This window comes from Nelumbo lutea, chromosome 6 (assembly GCF_056320005.1).
Source record: "Nelumbo lutea isolate HS-2025 chromosome 6, American lotus-T2T, whole genome shotgun sequence".
Classification (NCBI taxonomy): domain Eukaryota; kingdom Viridiplantae; phylum Streptophyta; class Magnoliopsida; order Proteales; family Nelumbonaceae; genus Nelumbo; species Nelumbo lutea.
The window spans coordinates 54251521-54274059 of NC_142689.1; the positions used below are offsets into that span (position 1 = coordinate 54251521).

Below are 22539 nucleotides of genomic sequence, written 5' to 3' on the forward strand. Positions count from 1 at the left end.
ACCACGACTTAATGGACTGCTTCTCTTTAAGAATTGTGCAAAAAGTCAAATTAGATGAATTTGTAAAGAAGGACCCAGCGTGATTAGAAACCGACTGCCTCCCTACCCATACCAAAGGGGGAAGCATCAAATGTGGTGGGGACGCTAGAACAACACTAGCCTAATATGCTGATTGAAAAGCTAGAGCAATGTCCAGAGCTCTAGCACTTCTTCATCAATCAAGGAGCAAGAATCTCAATGAGAAAACTAGCCATCAGAGCACTAGAGGAAGTCTTCAAGAGACCACTCGAACCTTACCGATCCGATTGAACCAGTGTGGAATTCATGCCAGAAGACATGCTAGCAGTGGACCCCACCACAACCAAACCTTGTATGTCTCATCGCGGGTAGGGGGATTCGAGATGAGAAGATCCATGGTCGATCCTAGCAGCTCTGTCAAACTGATCTCTATCCACACACTAAAGCTCATGAACATACAACAGAAGATGGTCAAGGGTTACCTATTGAGGTAACTGACTTCAATGGAAATGCGTTAGTTATAGAAGGATCCACTGAACTATAGGTGACAATTGGACCATTCACAATCACCCAAGAGTTTTAGGTCATCTTAGAAAAAACCACCTATAACGTCCTCCTAGGCCGCCCTCTAATACATGCCCTAGCCTTGGTTCCTTCAACATATCATCAATGTATAAAAGCCAAACACAAAGGACACATAATAGGAATCCTGATGACCAAGGTGCCATTCGATAGGATGGAGACCCATCTCCAAGATGCCATCTATTACCCAGAGCTCGTAGATGAAGGAGAAATACGCATAGCCAGTGTGGAAGGATTACTACTACCAAATCCCGCTCGCGAAGAGCCTAAGGCAATAGTGGAAGCAAAAAAGAAGAGGTCGAGGTGTGTACGAGTAACCGGTGATGATGAGAAGAGCTATTACATGATCATCACTGACTGTGAAAGCGATGAAGCACCGACAACCAAAAAGACACTCCCTGAGGTATGAGTTTGCAAGCTTTTAGGTGAGATAGTTGTTTGGCATTAGTTCTTTTTTGAAAAAGATAGGCATGCTACAAGTAAGAAACATTGTTCTCTTGACAAGTTACTTTCTGGTGAATACCATGATAAATTCATTCTTAACAAAATACTAAGTAAAGTTTCATCCAAAGATACTTCACTAAGCGATTTTCACAAGAGGGTATCGCTACGATTTTGCTACCAAATATCGTGTCGCAACCTGAACATTAACCACTGATACCCAAGGTACAACAACGAAAGCACCAATCTCATGACCAAAACACAAAAGCCAATGACTAATGACTATAATAAACAAGATACAAGAGAAGAAACCTTAGAATACAGTGATGAAGTCGTAGCAACCCCCAAATGCATGACAGACTCCATCTACATGGTGGAAGAGCCTTTAGAAGAAATAAATTTAGGGAAAGGAGAGATGGAAAAGAAGCCACTGTACATATCAACTAGACTAGGACCCAGAGACAGAGATAAACTTATCGCATTGCTAAAGGAGTTCTAAGACATCTTTGCTTGGCCGTATGACCAGATGTCGGGATTAGACTTGGCCCTTGTCAAACACTCATTATGCATAGATCCCAAGTTCAGACCCGTAAAACAACCACAGAGTATCTTCAAACCAAAAATAGCACTGAAGATTAAAGAAGAAGTTGAGCACCTGTTGAATGTAGGGTTCATCAAGCCCATAGCGCACCCTCAATGGCTAGCCAACATAGTGCCCGTTAAGAAGAAAAATGGACAGCTTAGGTGTTGTGTCAATTTTAGGGATCTTAACAAAGCCTGTCCCAAGGATGAGTTCCCCTACTAAACATGGAAGTACTGATAGACTCAACTATGGGAAATCAGCTTTTCTCTTTCCTGGATGCCTACAGTGGCTACAACCAAATCTTCATGGACCCCGCCGATGCACTCCATACAGTCTTTAGGACACCAATTGGGAACTTCTACTATAAGATTATGTCATTTGGCTTAAAGAATGTCGAGGCCACATACCAGAGGGAAATGACAAGTGTATTCCATGACATGTTGCACAAGGAGATCAAGTGTTACATGGACGACATAGTGCTTAAAGCAAAAAGGCAAGAAGATCACCCTGATGTACTAAAAAGAGTTTTCGATCGATGTAGGATTTTCAACTTTAAGTTAAATCCACTAAAGTGTGCATTTGGAATACAATCTAGGAAGTTTCTGGGATACAGAGTGGACCAAACAAGCTTCTACCCAGACAAGAAGAAGGTGAAAGCAGTTCTAGACCTCATAACTTCAGCCAATGAATCGAAACTAAAAATCTTCCTAGGAAAAGTCTCCTACCTTAGGAAGTTCATCCCAGGCCTCGCACATGCAGCAACACATCTAATGAAATTGGTAAAGAAATCTATGGACTTTAGGTGGACAGAAGAACACCAGAAAACCTTCGAGCAGTGATGAGAGTAGAATTTATAACATTTTTATCCTCAAATATTATGTCTTACATACTTAATTAGTACTTAATTGGACTCATATTTCGTGTATTTCGGTTCAGGGCATGAAATAAGGCATCAGGAGTAAAGAAAGGCAAATTGGATGATTTTTCACAGTTTCGGCCCTATTCAGTAATCTAGGCCTAACTCGCGTATCCAAACTCCGATTTGGCTGATTCAAGATCCACTGGATAGATAAGAGACAAAGCCACAACTTTCATGTTAGGGATTTCGCAGATTCGGCCTGAATTAAAGCCAAATCCAGGCCCAAAGTCAGGGAAAATTCGTAGTAAGGCCCAATCCGCAGCTGAAGCCCAACTTGCAGAAAAGCCTGGCAGCAGCCCAATTCGCAAAGGAGGTCTAATACGAATCTAAGAACAAGAAACTGAGAAGAGTCTTATCAGATCTAAATTTAGGATGTAATCCCATAAAGATAAAGAGATTGAGTTCATTAGATAAAGAGATTAGAGTAGGATTAGACTAGGACTTTCTATTTTTGAGAGATTAACTTCAAGAAAGAGTAGGAGACCACCTCCTCCCCTTAAGCTATATAAAGGGGTAGGGGCAGACTAGAGAGGCATCAAAAAGCAGACGTGCAATCCAGCTATCAAGCAAGAAGTCTGCAAGAAGGAGGTGGCGGCAAGGAGAAGAGGAGATCTCAACTCCAAGGGCGAAACCATGAGTTCTTTCTTTCTTCTTGTTTGTTTTATTTCTGCTAGTATGAACTAATTTATCTGTAGGTAGGGTTGTGGAAAGCCTAATCATATCAATGAATATATTTTTATTCTGATTTATTCAAGATCGTGATTTCCATATAGTCTATGAATTATCTTGCTTAATGCTATTAGGAGTGACCATCTCTTAATTGATCGGGCGTATGTGAATGAATCGAGAGAGGAATTCACATAGCTGACCACATAATTCATGGTGTGAATTGAATGGTATATAGGGGTATATACACATGATTCATCTAAATATAATAGTTTTTCCTTAGACTTAATGCGCTTCTATCTTGAGAGCTCTAGTCGAGAGATCGAGGGGTTACCTCATAGAAGTAGTTTTAGTATGTCTCGAGAGAGAATATTAAATAAAATTGGAAAGACTTCAACTTATGGGAATGACAAATTATCTTAGATAATCTCATCCATTAATATTCATTGAAATGGTTAGGTGGACCGAAAGCCCTAGCAAATTAAACCAATCGTTACATACTTCAACATTGTTACTTCTGCTCTTGTTTTCCTTTTTTCCGCTTTTCATTAGTTTTTATCTTCAAATCTGAAATTCGATTGTCAAATAATTGAGGAAGGTTGCTGTTCTAATACTTATTTTTTTAAATCCTCATGGGAACGATATCTTTATACTACTTGACAACTAGCGTACCTGCTAGGGTTATATTTATAGCTATCAAGTTTTTGGCATCGTTGCCGGGGATTTAATCCTAAAATAATATTAGAACTTGTTAACCTTGATTAATTTGGATTTTTATTTCTGTTTTTATTATTTTATTTTGTTTACCTTTTGTTTAGTTTGTTCGAATTCTTGCTTTGTTCAAATTTACTAGTGCTTGACACGCACTAGAAGAGAGGGACTAGCGAAATTTGATCCTGAAATTGAAAGGACCCTTCCCTTATTACAAAGGGCTAACAAAGCTAAAGCGAGAGAGGAGGTTGAAATTGGTGAACCAACAATAGAGATTGAAGAAGCAAATCACACCCTCTTGGACTACGCCTGTCCAACCATTGATGGAGCATCTTCCAGTATTTGCAAGCCCAAAATTCATGCTAATAATTTCGAAATCAAGCCTACAATTATCCAAATGATTCAGACAAGTATTCAGTTTAGTGGGTTGCCAAGTGATGACCCTAATGCACAGATTGTTAACTTCCTAAAAATATGTGATACATTTAAACACAATGGAGTTAGTGATGATGCTATTAGGCTTAGATTATTTCCATTTTCATCGCGTGATAGAGCTAAAGATTGGCTTAACTCACTCCCTACAGGAAGTATCACCACTTGGAATGATCTAACCCAAAAATTTTTGGCTAAGTATTTCCCACCCTCTAAAACAGCAAAACTAATTAATGATATCACTACTTTTGCTCAATTTGAGAGGGAATCTTTGTATGAAGCATGGGAACGATTCAAGGAGATGCTTAGGAAGTGTCCTCACCATGGGATACCAACTTGGCGTCAAATTCAGACCTTTTATAATGGCATTAACCCCTCTAATTGATCTATTATTGATGCAGCTGCAGGTGACACAATCATGAGAAAAACACTAGAGGAAGCTTATGACCTAGTAGAGGAGATGGTGTCGAACAGTTACCAATGGAGCAATGACTGGACCAATCAGAGGGGAGTACACCACATCGATTCCCTTGCAGCCATATCTGCTCAACTTGCTAATCTGAATAAGAAACTTGATACTTTTAATATTCCAACCATTAATACATCATCCAGCTTCCCATGCGATTTCTGTGGTCAAATAGGACATGCTAATTCTGATTGTCCATTAGGTAGTCCTTTTACTTCACATGAGAATGCTAATTTTATCTCTCATGCTGGCAGGTCAAATTTCAATCCCTACTCAAACACATACAGCCCAGGGTGGAGGAATCATCCAAACTTTTCATAGAGCAACAATCAGCAAAAGGCATCCATGGGATTCCAACAATAGCCGCCCCCACAAGAAAAAAAGAGTAATTTGGAAGAGATGATTTCTAAGTTCATCAATGCTATTGAAGCAAAATTCCTAGAACAGGAAGCATCGATCAAAAACTTAGAAGTTCAAATGGGGCAAATTGTAAATCTGTTATCAAAAAGAAAAGAGGGATGGCTACCTAGCAACACGGAGAAGAATCCTAGAGAATAAGTAAATGCCATAGCTTTAAGAAGTGGGAAAACATTTGGCGAAACCCAGAAGGATGACAAGGAAGGTGATATGGCCGATTTGCAAAAGGAGACTGAAGGGAGTACACCTAAACTGAATTTAGATGCTATTAAACTCCCTATCCCCTACCCTAGAAGAATTTTGAAAGCTAACGAAGTTTTTAGAAGTATTTAGAAAAATACATATTAACCTCCCCTTCTTCATGTATTGTCACATATGCCAAAATATGCCAAATTCTTGAAGGAAGTGATGTCGAACAAAAGGAAATGGGAGGACTGTGAGATGGTGAAGTTAAACGAAGAGTGCTCAGCCATTCTTCAAAAGAAATTGTCCCAAAAGCTTAAGGATCTAGGGAGTTTTTCTATACTTTGCCCCAAAAGCTAACTTAGACTGCATGAACTAACTTCTACAACTATTACCCTGCAACTAGCTGATCGAAGCATTAAATATCCTAGGGGAATAGTAGAAGATGTTTTAGTCAAAGTTGGTAATTTCATCATTCCTGCTGATTTCATTGTGTTGGATATGGAGGAAGATAGGACAATGCCGTTGATTCTAGGGAGACCCTTTCTTGCTACGGGTAATTCTTTAATTGGTGTGAAAGAAGGTCTACTTACTCTTAGAATCAATGGTGAATAAGTGGTGTTTAATGTATTTAAAACCATGAAATGTCCCAAGACAATTGAATATGAAATATATGCAATTGATTGCATTGATGAAGTAGATACATATAAATCAGAAGATACGCTGCAAATTGCACTTAACAATAGTCCTAATCAATTGCAACAAGCAGAGCAGAAGTTTGTACTGAAATCAGAACTGTGAAATTTGACTTCTGAGTTAAACTCTTTTGAAATTACAACTTATAATACATTTTATATTAGTTTACCTCCATCTCACACAAAACTCCTCCCATCTATTGTGCAAGCCCCTATTGCAAGTTTAAATCCACCCATGAAAGATGAGAGGGGGAAACATCAGAAGTTAAAAACCAGGTGGAGTGGACCCTTTGTAGTGGCTAAGGTATTCCCTCATGGAGCATTTGAACTGCATAATGGTAAGGGAAATACATTCAAGGTAAATGGGAAGCATTTAAAGCATTATATTGAAGGAGAGCAACCCATCCACCATGGATCCATTCTCTCCTTGAAACCGCCATGAAAAAAAAGGTGAAAGTCAAGCTCATGACTTAAAAGGAGCACTTGTGGGAAGCAACCCATTGAGTTCAGTTTGTTTGTTTTCATTTTTTGTTACTTATGAGTGTGTTTTTTTTTTTATTAATTGTATATAGCAGCTGATCTCACATCTGCAGGATCTCAACAAGGCATTCAGGGAAGTCCCCTTAAATCTTTATCTTTTACATAAAGTCATATACATTGAGGACAATGTATACCTTAAGTGCGGGGGGATTAAGGGATTTGATAATTTTTTGGTTAACTCTAGCATGCTTCGATCATCACTTTTTAGCATTTCCTTTTGAAATTTCTGCTCCCTAGAAACTTGTTTTTGAATAATTTCAAACTATCATCAATCATGTGCTTAGGTGGAATAGACAGGAAAGGATGCAAGCAAGACTAGCTGAAATTTTTGGCTATAGAAGGCATCTCTTTACAACCCTTATTTGATTATTCTAGAACTTGTTTTGCTAGACATGTTGAGACCATGATAATGAGTTCATGGATTGGGATGACAATGGTGATGATATCCAAAAAAAAGGAAAAGAGAACTAGTGTGAGATGGAGCATAAAATGCACTCACACCGAAAAAAAAAATGAAAGAGAACTAGTGTGAGATGGAGCATAAAATGCACTCACACTGAGAGAAAAAGAGCTAGTGTGAATGGAGCATAAAATGCACTCACACCGAAAGCAAAAGAAAAGGGTGAGATGGAGCATAAAATGCACTCACCCCTAGAACCACAAGCCCCATTTCACCTTTTGATGCATTGAACTCATGATAAGTGGTGGAGGTGTGATGCATAAGTAAGATAACATTCTTTGTTTTTTAAGGGCAATTAGCAGTTTGAATCTGTTAAAGCAATGAATGCTTACTTTAGTCCTAAAATGTTCACGCGATGAAATGCTTGCTCCCCGTGATTGTTAATTCGACTTGGGAGCATGAGGATTGGTGATTAGAGATTATTCTTTGACAAGTTAAAGAGGAAAAAGAAGTGGATGAATGGAAGGATCATTAAACCTGGATCAAGGCATGCAAGAGGATAAATACCCTGTTGAGATTTATCCAAAAAAAAAAATTTAGTAAGCTTGTTCCTATTTTAATTTTGTTTTGGGTTTTGTCTTGCCCGAGGACGGGCAAGGTTTAAGTGTGGGGGGATTTGATGAGAGTAGAATTTATCACATTTTGATCCCCAAATATTCTGTCTTGCATACTTAATTAGTACTTAATTGGACTCATATTTCTTGTATTTTGGTTAAGGGCATGAAAGAAGGCATCAGGAGCAAAGGAAGGCAAATCGGATGATTTTTCATAGTTTCGGCCCTATTCAGTAATCTGGGCCTAACTCACGTATCCTAACTCCGATTGGGCTGATTCAAGACCCACTGAATAGAAAAGAGAAAATTCCAAAACTTGGTTAAGGGCATGAAAGAAGGCATCAGGAGCAAAGGAAGGCAAATCGGATGATTTTTCATAGTTTCGGCCCTATTCAGTAATCTGGGCCTAACTCACGTATCCTAACTCCGATTGGGCTGATTCAAGACCCACTGAATAGAAAAGAGAAAATTCCAAAACTTTCATGTTTTGGGCTTTCGCAAATTCGGCATGCATCGAAGTCAAATCCGGGCCAAAAGTTGGGGCAAATTCGTAGGAAGGCCCAATCCGCAGCTTAAGCCCAACTTGCAGAAAAGCCTGGCAACAACTCAATTCGTAGAGGAGATCTAATACGAATCCAAGAACAAGAAACTGAGAAGAGTCTTATCAGATCTAAATTTATGATGTAATCCCATAAAGATAAAGAGATTGAGTTCATTAAATAAAGAGATAAGAGTAGGATTAGACTAGGACTTTTTATTTTTGAGAGATTAACTTCAAGAAAGAGTAGGAGACCACCCCCTCCCCATAAGCTATATAAAGGGGTAGGGGGCAGATTAGAGAGGCATCAAGAAGCTGAGGAGCAATCCAGCTATCAAGAAAGAAGTCTGCAAGAAGGAAGTGGCGGCAAGGAGAAGAGGAGATCTCAACTCCAAGGGCGAAACCATGAGTTCTTTCTTTCCTCTTGTTTGTTTTATTTCTGCTAGTACGAACTAATTTATCTATAGGTAGGGTTGTGGAAAGCCTAATCATATCAATGAATATATTTTTATTCTGATTTATTCAAGATCATGATTTTCATATAGTTTATGAATTATCTTGCTTAATGCTATTAAGAGTGATCATCTCTTAATTGATCGGGCGTATGTGAATGAATCGAGAGAGGAATTCACATAACTGACCACATAATTCATGGTGTGAATTGAATGGTATATAGGGGTATATACACATGATTCATCTGAATATAATAGTTTTTCCTTGGACTTAATGCACTTCTATCTTGAGAACTCTAGTCGAGAGATCGAGGGGTTACCTGATAGAAGTGGTTTTAGTATATCTCGAGAGAGAATATTAAATAAAATTGGAAAGACTTCAACCTATGGGAATGACAAATTATCTTAGATAATTTCATCCATTAGTATTCATTGGAATGGTTAGGTGGACTGAAAGCCCTAGAGAATTCAACCAATCATTACATACTTCAGCATTGTTACTTCTGCTCTTGTTTTCCTTTTTTATGCTTTTCATTACTTTTTATCTTCAAATCTGAAATTTGATCGTCCAAATAATTAAGGAAGGTTGTAGTTCTAATACTTATTTTGTTAAATCCTCGTGAGAATGATATTTTTATACTACTTGATAACTAGTGCACTTGCTAGGGTTATATTTATAGCTATCAAGCAGTTGAGAAATGATCTATCCCTAGCTCCAACAATGTCACCTCCCAAGAGTGACCAAGGATTTAGGTTGTATATAGGGTCAGGCTTAGATGCAATAGGATGCATGTTAGTGCAAGAAGATGAAGGAGATGAACGACCAATATACTATGCCAGTAGGACTCTCAAAGCCATAGAAAAGAATTACTTCCACATGGAACAGCAGTGCCTCACACTGGTTTTTGCCACACAAAAGTTTAGACACTACATCTTTGGTCAAAAAGTGAGGCTCACCACAAGAAGTGATCCGATAAAGATTTTTATGGATAGATCTCCCCTTTCGGGTAGACTCGTCAAGTGAATGATGAAGCTGAGCGAGTACACGATCGAGTATACTATGTCTAGGGTCATTAAGTGTCAGGCAACAATAGACCTTTTAGCCACCTTCCCATCAAATAATGACTTCCCCATATCAGAAGAGATCCTTGGACACATACCCATGATCGTAGTAGCTGAAGGGAGAGAATGGGTTCTGACCTTCAATGAGAGTAGCACGAGTACCTCAACCGACATTGGAGTCACCTTGACTTTGTCCGATGGGCATACCTCTGCTTACTCATTCAAGCTCCAGTTCCCTTGTTCTCATAACATAGCCGAGTACAAAGCCCTAGTGCTAGGCCTGATTAAAACAATTGAATTCAGAGCTAAGAAGATCAAGGTAATGGGTGACTCTAAGCTAGTAATCGGCCAACTTAATGGAAGCACGATAGTAAAGGAACTAACAATCCTGCCTTATAGAACCCTAATCCAAAGACTAATTTGTGACCTGGAGATAGATTTTGAGCACCAAAATAGGGCCAAAAATAGGTTAGTTGATGCACTAGCTACCTTAGGATAAAAAGTACAGACCAACATAAACCAAATAGCGATCACCATTCAGACGCTCAACAAACCATCAATCGCCACATTGAAAAACTAGGTGGAAAAAAGAGACGAAGTTACCACAAAAGATTAGAGGCATGATGTCAACAGAAAATTTAGTAGCCTGACAATAGGGACATAGGATAGCAGATGGAGTCAGAACAAGGTGTTTAGGACCAAAGGAGGTGGAAATAATCTTGAATGAAACACACAAGAATCATTGAGGAGACACCATTAGCACCCTATACAGGAAGTGCATGGGAGAGAATGTTTAGTCGTTGGAGAGGAAGATTGGAAAAATATGTATGTCAAGTACTTAGAGGACAATACATTGCCCATAGACTAGAGAATGAGAAGAAAACTCCTAAGTAAAGCTAAGAGATTCTACCTCCATAAAGGAGTCTTATACAAGAAATCCCACACCAGAAAGTGGCGTGTCCAAAAGCATGTCGTTAGCTACTTCGGATCACTAGTTTTAATATTTATAAATTTCTCCGATTCTTAAACAACTATAAACATAGTTAATGATGAGAACAGGTCGTATCCATAGGGAAGCGAGGAAAAAATCGATATTTACTTAGATCCGGACAAGAGAACACAAGAGGGAAGTGCAAAAATATAACCGATCAGAGATAATGGTTTTTGGATCTCTCCTTTGACCCTTGAACTTCTTGAGCTAGGTCTTCTATCTTCCCTGGCCGAATTGCAAATCAGTAGAAAATAAAACAAAGATCAAATGGAAAGAAAATAAGTTACAGAAAGTAAATAACGAAACTAGAATTGAAAGGACAAAAATTAAAACTAAAATAAAGTAAAAGTGGTTGGGATCCGATTCTAGAGGTGGCAATAGTGGTTTTGTCGAACTGCAAGTAGGAACCCCTCCTCTTGCTTGGGCATCCTCCTCTTCCTCTACCCTTGAACTTCTCAAGATCATCCTTCCTTCTTACTAGGGTGAATTGACCAACCCCTTCTACAGGGCCCCTGGGACCCTTTTTATAGGGAAGGTTGGACACAATTGGAAATAGGGAGAAAGATGGGGGCTGCAGCTAGGCTTTATCAAAGTTAGGGACGCCCTAGGGTTTCTAATGGATGGCTAAGATGGTTTTGGGGTGATCCTATAACTGAGAATGGAAGGAGAGGGCACCCAATATTATGTAGGACTGAGACTTGGGCACCTAGAAATGGAGTGTGTAGATTAGAACATCTAGGGTTGAAGGGTTAAGATTAAAAGAATAAGTGGCACCCTAGATTGAATGGTTGGAATATAAGATGAGGAAGGGGTTGGATGGTGAGGATTAGTAGTTAGGTGGCGCCCTAGAGTTTAAAAGCTACAAAAAGAGTGCCCTAGAATGAGTGGTTGAGATTAAAAGAGGTGGATGGTGGAGATTAAACACCTAGGGGTGGCTAGGGTTTTCTAAGAGTGAAAAGAATGGGTTAAAAGGCGCCCTAGTATTTGATAAGGCATGGGGAGCATGCTAATACAGTAGGAGGGGTTCCAAACTATCTTTAGCAGATAGGAGGTGCCCTCTTGCTTTTAGTTTTTCACAAAAACACCCATCTCTCAGCTGGACTTCACACCAACTTCCCAAAATCTGCATTTCAGCCATGAAAACTTCCCAATTTTCCCTAGAATTTGCACAAACACCCTTAGAGGCCACAATATTAAAATTAACTGTGAAAATGATAGAATTTGACTTTTCTTAGGCCGTTAATACCCCTGAATTGATGCCCTTAAGGCATCAAAATACAGAGTTATCAGAAAGCCTTTATGGTGCCTAGCCGGCGAAGAAATCCAGGAGGTCTAGAAGCAACACATAGTTCTAAGCCAGCCACACACCAAGGTCTACTGGCCCTACACAACCACATTCTGCACCTAGATTTCTATTGGCACACCATGATGGAAGACGCTCAGAAACATGTGCATAGGTGCCACACATGCCAAATACACGTCAAAAGGAGACACAAACTGGCCAACAATCTTCACCCTATCATCACGCCTTGGCCATTTCATACATGGGGCATAATCCACCCCCCTTCTTGAGGATATTGCTTCATTTTAGTGGCTACCAACTATTTCACCAAGTGGGCGGAACACATACCCCTATGAAGGATTTGTGCAGAAATCATAGCGAACTTCCTCAAACAGCATATAGTCCACCGATTCAGAGTCCCGATGAGGATTCTAATAGGCAATGGCCTTTCTATCAAAAACCAAGAAGTTTAGGACCTTAGGACAGTATGGCACCAAGTTGGGGACGTCCATGACATACTACCCACAAGGCAACGGGCATGCAGAAGCCACTAATAAGACCTTACTAAGAATGTTAAGCAAAATGGTGGTAGATAACCAAAAGGGTTGGTCAGACAAACTATCAGAAACCCTATGGGCTTATTGCACCACAATTAAAAATGGTACACAAGCAATGCCCTATTCACTAGTGTATGGCCAGGAAGTAATATTACCAGTAGAGATACAAGTTGTACCCACCCATGTAGCCCTTGTAATGGAAAAAAAGTTCAAGCTTGAAGACATGGACCAACTTCTTGCACACAAATTAGAGGGCGTTGATGAAAATAGTGACAAAACACTAGAAAAAAACTAAATACAAGCAAGCCCTAGCCACGAACTTCAATAGATTACTGAAACCGAGGAACTTCAGTAGGGGAGACAAGGTGCTCAAAACATCGCTCCACATTAAGCATGGCAAATCAACAAGAAAATTCTCACCAAAATGGGAAGGTCCATACATAATCAAAGAGGCCCATTCATCTGGCTATTATGTGTTGTAGAACATGGAAATGAGAGAGCAGGATGAAACCATAAATGATTAATTGTTAAAACCTTATTTTGAGTAGCATTGTAGCGAATGCACCTAAAATATGTACCTAAGTACTGTTTCTTTTCGGCTTCTATAAGTTGTATTTTGTTTGCCAATAAATATGATGAATTCTTGATGCATATGTTAACAGTTCATGCCTTGCAATAAAGTTTACTTTCTTCTCAATTCTGGCGATAAAGCCTTGACGTGTCCATGTAGATAATCAATTTATAACCATTTGTTGTTGCAATATTTTGACTTGCATACAAACCATTTATTACATCTTTCATATGCTCTTATCTCCTAGCAACCCCAGGATTGCACTTAAATTCCCTGGCAACCCCAAGAAGGCCCTGCCCTTGCAGGTGTGATATTACATATACCCTAATTAGCCAGGATGCTGCATGAAGGCCCTATTCTGCAGGTGCGATCTCATACATACCCTACTCTACCAGGATGCCACATGCTCCATGCAAAGACCCCGTTCTAGCAGGCGCAGTCTCATACATACCCTAGTATGCTAGGGTGCTGCATGTTCCATATGAAGGCCCTAATCCAGAAGGCATGATATCATAAATACCATGGGCCTCCAGGATGTTGAATGCTCCATGCGAAGGCCCTATTCTAGTAGGCACGATCTCATACATACCCTGGTCCACCAGGATGCCACATGCTCCATTCAAAGGCCCTATTCTAGCAAGCGCGATCTCATACATACCTTAGTCCACTAGGATGTTGCATGCTTGGTGTGATCCAGAAGCTCTTTGTTAAACACTTTATTGAAGTTTGGCCTGCCCTAGAAGTCTGTTTCTTCGTTAACAGTCAAGTAAAGCAAGCAAGCAAGAAGAAGGAAGAAAGAGGAAGAAAGAGAGAAAAGGTCTGGTTTGAATTAGGGAAAAATTCAACCCTACTTTTGGTCATACCTGTTTTTATATTATTAATGTGATAGGAAAAGACATCAGTGCCCTTATTTAAGTAAGAGGCCCTCGAACTAACATAATAGAACAACTTAGCAATCTCAATAGGTACAAAGACCAAAATACCCCTTCACTAACACTCCCCCTCAAGCTAGTGAGTATATATCATATAATCCTAGCTTGTTACATATGTAGTCCACTTTCCCCCAACTCAAACCTTTTGTAAACAAGTCAGCCGACTGGTTTCCCGTATTAACATATGCAGTCTTTATCACTCTATTCAGCACCTTCTCTCTCACAAAATGACAGTCAACCTTAATGTGTTTGGTTCTTTCATGAAACACCGGATTAGAAGAGATATGAACTATAGCCTGATTATCACAATAAAGCTTCATTGGAGTACTAATACCATACCCTATCTCCTATAGAAGATTCCTTGACCACACTAATTTACAAGCAGTATGTGCCATAGCCTTATATTCTGCTTCTACACTACTTCTTGCCACAACTATTTGCTTCTTACTTTTCCACGTCACCAGGTTACCCCCCAGAAAAGTGCAATAGCCTATGGTAGATTGCCTATCAGACATAGAACCGGCCCAGTCAGCATCGGTGTATCCTTCTATTTCTAGTTTTCTGCCACTTTTGTATAGAAAACCACGGCCAGGAGCTCCTTTCAATTACCTCACAATCCTTAACACTACATTCCAATGACGGACTAAAGGTTTCTGCATGAACTAACTCACCACACTAACCACAAATGAAATATTTGGATGAGTAATGGTTAGATAGTTTAGTTTGCCTACAAGTCATCGGTATCTACCAGGGTCTTCAAATACTTCACCCATATCACTGCTCACCTTGTATTTGTTTCTATAGGTGTCTCAGGTGGTTTCGTACCTAACAGACCTATTTCTTTTGGCAAATTAGGCACATATTTCCTCTGACACAGATTAATACCATGCTTAGATCTTGCTACCTCTACACCTAAGAAGTACTTCAATTTGCCAAGGTCCTTTGTCTGAAAGTGTTCTTGTAGAAAGGCCTTCAACCTGTCAATGCCCATTTTATCATTCCTAGTAACAACGAAATCATCTACATACACCACCAGTATTATTTTTCCTGTCGAAGAGTCATGACTGAAGACAAAATGATCAACTTGGCACTATTTCATACCAAACTTCTTGACCACCTCACTGAACCTACCAAACCATGCTCGAAGGGACTGTTCAAGTCCATATATAGCCTTTTTAAGTCTGCATACCTTACTATTCTCCCCCTGAGCAACAAACCCTGATGGTTTCTTCATGTAGACCTCCTTGACCAAATCACCATGCAAAAATGCATTTTTGATATCCAGTAGACATAGGAGCCAATCATACATAGCTGCAAGAGAGATGATAATGCAAACTGACCCTATCTTCGCAACCGGGGAAAAGGTCTCTGTGTAGTCAATACCATAGGTTTGGGAGTACCCTTTTGCTACCAATGGCGCCTGAAGGCGCTCAACACAACCATTAGGCAAGTACTTAATGGTATAAACCAACTTACAACCGACAGCCTATTTTCCAGGAGGAAGAGCGGTGAGGTCCCAAGTGTGATTATGATGGAAAGCAGAGAGCTCTTCTTCCATAGCATGACACCACTCTGGAGAAGTAAGGGCTTCCTAGACATCCTTAGGGACAACCACCGAGGATAACAAAGAGATAAACTGGCGATGGGAGGCGGAAAGGTGAGTAAGTGAAACATAATAGGAAATAGGATGAAGGGTACAAGTGCGTTTACCTTTCCGTAAGGCAATAGGAAGATCAAGGTCCGAGGCTGGTGGTGGGTCTGGAGCTGGATCTATCGACGGTGATGAAGCTGGAGGAGTGGCAGTTGGCACACGTAACGGATAGGTAGATGGTCAATGGACGGTGGCACCAAAGGCAAGGACGTAGGCACGACTGGAACAATAGGAAGAGGATCAGCCAGAGGAAGGGGAAGAGGAGGAGGTGATGTGGAGGAAGAAGCATCACCGGACCCCACGAAGAACGGAGTAGACTCAAAGAAGGTAACATCAGCACATACCAAGGAATGGCGAGAACTGGGATGGTAACACTTATGCCCTTTCTGAGTCTGGGATTAGCCAAGAAATATGCACTTAAGCGATCATGCATCTAACTTGTCGTTCCCGGAACCCAAATTATGGATGAAGCAGACACACCCAAATACCCAAGGAGAAAGCGAAAACGGAGACATGGTGGGAAACAAGACATTAAATGGAGAATGACCATCAAGGATAGACGTGGGCATCCGATTAATTAAGAAACAAGAGGTGAGCATTGCATCACTCCAAAAGGGTTTGGGAACATTCATGTGGTGCATGAGGGAGCGTGCCATTTCTAAAAGATGTCGGTTCTTTCACTCAGCCACCCCATTTTGTTGTGGGGTGTAAGTACATGAAGTGTGGTGTATAATGCCATGTTGATCCAAGTATTCTTGAAAAGATGAAGACAAATATTCACGACCATTATCAAAACAGAAAATTTTAATGTGAACGCCAAATTGATTACGAATCTCAGCATTAAATTTCTGGAAGATGGTAAATAATTCACTTCTTTCCTTCATTAAATAGAGCCACGTCATCCTAGAAAAGTCATCAACAAAAATAACAAAATATCTGCATTAAGTATATGACATCACTTTATAAGGACCCCAAACATCTGAGTAAATTAAAGAAAAAGGACTCAATGCACGATTATCAACCCTAGAGCAAAAGGGAACACGATGGTGTTTCCCAAATTGACACGACTCACAATCTAGAACAGAAAGTTGACTCAACGAAGGAACCAAAGACTTTAACACTTTCAGTGAAGGATGACCAAATCTACAATGTCGCTGAAGATGAGAGATAGATGACTAAAGGGCTGTTGACATTCTTCCACCACCATCAAGATAATACAGTCCACCGGCTTCATTTTCTCCACCAATCTTCATCCCCATCTTGAGATCCTGAAAAACACACATAGAGGGGTAAAATGTAATGGAGCAACTAAGTGACTTGGTCAGCTTACTAACAAACATAAGATTGAATGGAAGCTTAGGTACATACAAAACTGAGAATAGGGATACAGGGTCCAGGTCAACATTACCAACACCACAAATAGATGATGTGAAGCCATTAGCAAGTTTAACAGATTGTGTTGTTAAGCAATGAGTGAGAGAAGAAAACACACCTGGAGTTCCAGTCATGTGATCAGAGGCTCCAGAGTCAATAATCTAGGGGTTGGGTGTGGATGCCAAACAAGCCATACCTGAGTGTGCAAAAGTAGTTGTCTTCTACTGCGACGTGGATTGAACAAACCTTTCATACTCATCACGAGGAACACTCACCATCTCCTTGCCTAGACCAACTGAAGAGGTAGGAGGCATCTGATTAGTTGAACGGTTCTCCTGTCTAAAACTGGAACTAGTGTCACTAGTCATGGCATGATTGGCCCAAGTCGAGGGTGGACCATGCAAGTCATAGCAGTAATTAATAGTATGTCCATCCAAACCACAATGAGTACACATCCGTGAACCCAAGCCACATCCTCTACCGCGAGCTCCCCCTTAATCTCTACCTCCAGTACGACCACCACCACGGGTACGTGTAGATCTACCACTACCACTCCGGCCATATACTGGGCCGCTACTACCACCACAGCCGGACTGGGCTCCTCGAGCTCCCACTTCTAACACCTCGACTTCTCGACACTACAAATGCTGATCTATCTAAGACATTAGGGTTTTCCATAGAACCAATGGAAGTCCTCCGAAGTTGAGAAAACACCTCCTCTAAAGATTGAAGGGTTGATCCTCCTAGTATCTGGGCTTGTACTGGTTCATACTCGGATTTTATCCCCACCAGAAACTAAGTCACATCAAGTTGCTCCCTCTTTTGTTGTTGAATCTTGAAATCAGGAGTGAGAGAGCAATAGACATTCACCTCATTACGGATGTTTCTCATACTGGCATAGTACTCCTCAAGACTCTAATTGCCCTGTTGCAGATTGAAGTATTCCTGATATAGCTGATATACCCTGGTTGTATTGTCCTGAGTAGAATACAATTTCTTAGCATGATTCCACACCTCTTTGGCCATGTCAAGAAACATGAAGTTCACACTATTTCTAGGTTCCATACTCTTCCATAACCATGTGATGATCTGTGCATCTTCATGTTCCCAGTCATTGTACTCATGATAATTAGTGGGGGGTTTCTCCTCTCTTATGTGCTTCACCTTCTTCTTTGCTTTCAGAAAAACCTCTACAGACTTAGCCCAAGGGACATAATTCTGCCCATTCAGTTTAATGGAGGTCATTTGGACATTCAGGTAGTCAGTAGATATCATTACATTAGATTTACTATCATTGTTATCTCCCATTGCTGAATTCTTTTATCACCGAATTCTGCACACTACACATTGCACACTGCACACAGACACTTCATCGAATTTTGCACATTGATTTCAGCAATAATAAGTGCTGAAAGTTGCACTTGTAACACCATAGATCCTACTCTACAGCTACCTGAGGTTTCACCACTATGCAAACACCACTTCCCTTTGAATCACACACAAACCAGCATAAACCCTAGCACGCTACAATCTGAAACTCCTCCATACGATCTGTACCATACCTCTTATGTGCTTCATAACAGAAATTATGCATAAAAGAAACTCCTTACGTCATCGCATGAAGGACAACCACACAAAGAAAGAAAACACCCACTACACCACACGTACCATCCCTACATTGATTAGGGGAGGGCTTGGAAAACACAACAACTGACCACACACAACACAACCGGAGGCATAGACACCTCCAAGGGAAGAGGGCGATCACTCCTTTCTAGCCCTTTTCCCAATCTACAATCAATGGCTAAGAAATCAAAGAAAACAACCTAGGTCGAATGTGATAGGAAAATGTTGAAGTCTGATTTGTTTAATTTGGCTCTGATACCATGTTGAAGTTTGGCCTACCCAAGAAGTTTGTTTTTCCATTAGTAGTCAAGTAAAGCAAACAAGCAAGAAGAAGGAAGAAAGAGGAAGAAAGAGAGAAAAGGTCTGGTTCGAATTAGGGAAAAATTCAACCCTACTTTCGGCCAGACCTGTTATTATATTATTAATGTGATAGGAAAAGACATCAGTGCCCTTATTTAAGTAAGAGGCCCTCGAACTAACATAATAGAACAACTCAGCAATCTCAACAGGTACAAAGACCAAAATACCCCTTCACTAACACACTCCAAACTACTAGTTTAAACATTTATAATTTCATTCTGATTTTCAAACAACTACTAACGCAATAAAGTGATGAGAACGGGTCGTATCCATAGGGAAGCAGGGGAAAATTAATTACGTACTTAGATCTGGGAGAAGAGAACGCAAGTGGGAGTTGCAGAAATAAAAATTTAATTAATAAAAAAAATGAAATTCATTAAAACCACATTTGATTAGTACTGAGAATAACAACTGCATAAGAATAAATAAATAATAAAGACAAATAAATAACAGGAACGAAATAAAAATGTCTGAGAATCCAATCAGAGGTAGTAGTCTCTGAATCTCTCTTTCGACCCTCAAACTTCTTGAGCTAGGCCTTCCGTCTTACCTAGATGAATTTCTAATCTGTAGAAAAGAAATGAAACACAAATTAAATTTAATAAAAATAAAATTGCAAGAAGAAAAAAAATAAACTGGAAATTAAAGAACATAAAATAATTCTAAAACTGAAGAAAAAAATGGTTGGGATTCAAATCTAGAGGTGGTAGTAGTGGTGTTGGCAAACTGCAAGTGGGAACCCCTCCTCTTGCTTGGGCATCCTTCTCTTCCTCTATCCTTAAACTTATCAAGATCAACCTTCCTTCTTACCTAGGCGAAATGACCAACCCCTTCTACAAAGCCCCTGAGACCCTTTTATAGAAAATGGTGGACATAACTGGAAATAAAGAGAAAGATGGGAGCGGCAGTTGGGATTTAGCAAAGTTAGGGATGCCCTAGGGTTTCTAGTAGATGGATAAGATGGTTTTGGGGTGATTCTATGGCTAAAAATAAAAAGAGAGGGCACCCAATATTATGTAGGGCTAAGATTTGGGCACCCATAAATAGAGAGTATAGATTAGAACATCTAGGGTTGAAGGGTTAAGATTAAAAGAATAGGTGGTGCCCTAAATTGAATGGTTTAAATATAAGATGGAGGGAGTGGCTGAGATTTGGAGGTGAGGGGCTAAATGGTGATGATTAGCAGAATAGGTGGTGCCCTAGGGTTTAAAAGCTATAAAGGAGAGCCCTAAAATGAGTGGTTGATTTTAAAAGAGGTGGAGGGTGGAGATTAACAACTAGGGGCGGCTAGGGTTTGCTAAGAGTGAAAAGATTAGGTTAAAAAGGCTCCTTAGGGTTTGCTAAGGAGAGGGGAGCATGGTAATACAATAGGATGGGTGCCAATTGGGTTTAGAAGATAGGAGGCACCCTCCTCTTCTCAGTTCTTCACAAAAACACCCCCTCTCTCAACTGGTCTTCACATCATATTTCCAAAAACTGCACTTCAGCCTAGAAAACTTCCCAGTTTTCCACATAATTTGCACAGAGACCCTCAAAATTGATGCCCTTAAGGCATCAAAATGTAGGGTTATCACACCCTCAACTTAAACATTGCTAGTCCCTTAGCAATGCAGCCTTAAAATTATACTGAGTATATAGATCTTTCCCATTACAAGGTCATCCCTAACAGAATTAATCAAGCATCCTGATTCCAACATTCTCAAACTCTGTATAGATCGGTGTTGGGCTTTAGGGGTAAAACTGTCTTATTTTGAATAATACCGAAACATGGCTTAAAAATCTTATTTACCCTTCCATTTGTAAACTGTCTTGATAAGATGATATTGATTTTAAAATCAAACAAGTATTTTTCTTATTATTTCTAACAACGGATTTCTACCCCTGAACTTATTTTTATTGTTACCTTTCACCGTTTTACGTGAATCTCGACACTTAACTTAGCTAAAGAGACCCGGTTACTAAGTCTAGGGTGTCCATTCACCTTTTATTCTCTCTCTTCTTTTTTTCTTTGCAACACTGTTTAGGGTAGTCCACTGTCTCTTAACAGTTTGAAGAATTTTGTCTAATTTCTCAATCTTTCTCTTCCTATCTTAACAGGGGAAAACTTGGAAGTATTTTCTAATTTCTAAACGGTTTCGACAATATTCAAACAAGATCAATTTTTTACTCCTACAACTTGCTACCAATTTCTATAGAATTCAATATTCTTTTATCAGTTTCCTTAACTTTTTTTGTTTGGGAATCTCTTTTAATGGATTTTTTTTTTTAAATTTCAGTGAAATTTTAATTCTCCATCTTTAAAGGCTTAGCTTCACAATTTTTTTTTTCAAATTTTCTCTCTCTTTCCTCACCCCCAACATACATGCCATTGTCCCTAATGGCATGACTAGAATGATGCAAAAAAGGATTTGGGCCAAAGGGAACAATGAGTAGGGTTTTCTTGAGGGGTTCAAGGTATGCCACCTAGTATCAAATCAATAAAATAAAATAAAAACATTAATCCTTAAAGTAAATAAAAATGACGTTGGGTTGCCTTCCAACCTGTGCTATGTTTAACATCTTCAACCGGACAGATTCAAGCACTTTGTCCATCTACACTCTTTGACTCACTTTCTTCTTCCGACAGATAGGACTCAAACTAGCCTAACCAAAGGGTAAACAAGCCATTTAAAAAGTTATCCACTATATCTACCTTGAACTCATCTTCCCCTAGGTTTAGATACTTAGGGGCACTACAAATGTTTAACCAGACTTTCTACTCCCCTAATGAAGTGTTCATTTCTCCCGATTTACCGTTGATGGTTGTTGCTAGGAACAGACATCTTAAGATTATCGGGATATGGTTCAGCTCCTCGATTGGGGTCATGTCTAGGATAAAATCCAATAGGAAGTGACAACCTTCTACCCTGACCTTAATAAAATTTCGATGAGTGTTGACTGACCGAAGCAAGCTATAGAATTATCGGGGTTGATTTTAACTTGCTGATCCTAAACCTATCATAAAGTGATGGAAGTAGAGTTATACTGGCCCTAAGATTCACTAGTGCCCGATCAAAGGTGATTCTAGTGATGCCACAGCTTATGAGAGGAGCACTAAGGTCTTTCACATTCTAGGGGAATTGATTTAGGAGAGCTGCACTAACATCTACCGAGAGCATCATTTTTTTGTGGGGCCGATTGTGGCTCCATCATTTGAGTACAGAGCTCTTAAAAAACTTGGCATAGGCCAGGACATGTTGGATCACATTAAGGAGATGAATGTTCTTTAGCACTGCCCCAATTATGAGTGCAGTTGGAAAGGGAACTATAGGTTGGTTCACTATAGGCTCTTCTTTTAAAGTTTCCTTTCCTTCTTCTTCTCCCCCCAACTTAGGGTCTTCATGCTCCTTTTCTTCTTCACCAACTCCCGGGTCCTCTAAAATCTGCTCACTCCTTAAAGTTATAATAGCCTTATTATTTTCAAACTGGAGGTTCTT

The 22539-nt window shown here is 39.8% G+C and overlaps 1 non-coding gene across 1 annotated transcript; it reads right to left on the bottom strand.

Annotated features, from left to right (window-relative positions):
* Positions 1 to 4575: 4575 nt before the first annotated feature.
* LOC148848937 (small nucleolar RNA R71) lies at positions 4576 to 4682 on the bottom strand. The gene has a single exon (XR_016101658.1). It is a non-coding gene; the product is annotated as a small nucleolar RNA R71 (small nucleolar RNA).
* Between the last annotated feature and the right edge of the window lie 17857 nt (positions 4683 to 22539).